Below are 1,156 nucleotides of genomic sequence, written 5' to 3' on the forward strand. Positions count from 1 at the left end.
AGGGGAGACTAAAAAAATGTTTCAGATTAAGTGATACCTGGTTGCAATGTAGTACCCAGGGGGTTTATTTTTATTCCCCCCAGCGATAAAAGTTACATTATTTGCAAGTCAAAAAGCTTCACGCCCTGTTTTATCTTCCTTTCCAACCTTTCTTGTATTACTGGTTGTTTTGTTTGCACTGCACAGAGCATTTAGAAGACGGACAAATAATAGCCACATTGTCCCGTGCATGTGCAGAAGAAAGAGAGCCTGTTTCCAAAGGGTGTCAACAAAACAGAGAAAACCGTGGCAGGCTGGATGACTTCAAAGTTTCCTCATGCCTTGAACAGAGATCTAGGGCCTGACCCTCCTCACCTGTCAAATCTGAGATGGGAAATGGACACTGTGGAAAGGCAGTGGTGGCTGCTGCTGCTAACTCCGTGTGTGGAGCCCCGTTGAGCAAGAGAGCAGCCACCGCAGGTGCCTCCGCAGCTCTCCCCAGTGACCACTGGCCTCGCAATTTAACTGCGCCCGGGATTTTGGGCTGTATTATATTGTCCATCCTTATGACAGCACTTGAGCAGTCTGTGCTCTGCCATCCTAGCCAAGGGAAACGACCCAGAATTTGGGCAATCCTGGGCGCTGCAGCGGCCAAGCATCCTTGGGCACAGCACCGAATCCCTGATGATCCTCTCTCCATGGGGAATTGCTCCCCACGCGCCAGCGCTAACCACTGCGGACACGGGTGCTGGCAGCAGGGAGCCCACAGGAGCGCTGTGGGTTATGAAGTTAACGGGGCTGCGTTTCCCTGCGTGGATAACCCGGCCCATTGCGACCCTGTCATGCGCGGCCGCGCTGTCCCGCACGGGCAACGCGGGCGGCCTCGGCTCCGCGCACACCAAGTGCCAGCTCGCCCGCCGGGCAGGAGGGAGCACAAACGTCAGCTTTTCTGTGAATACCGGGCCACGAAGGGCAACACAAAAACATCCCCACGTCTGGGCGTTATTCTTGAGCAACGCGTCCGCGCTGCGCAGCAGTCCGCGGCTGCGGAGGCTGTGAAAGGACGTTATGTTGAGGGGGGGTAACGCGCGGCGCCGACACGAGCCGCCTCTTTGTTCCCTCCCCGCGTGTGCGCGGCGCCGGCTGGGAGGGACCGCGGGCGCCCCGCGCCGCGCTC

This window comes from Nothoprocta perdicaria, unplaced genomic scaffold (genome assembly GCF_003342845.1).
Source record: "Nothoprocta perdicaria isolate Ctin4 unplaced genomic scaffold, notPer1 scaffold_37, whole genome shotgun sequence".
Lineage (NCBI taxonomy): Eukaryota > Metazoa > Chordata > Aves > Tinamiformes > Tinamidae > Nothoprocta > Nothoprocta perdicaria.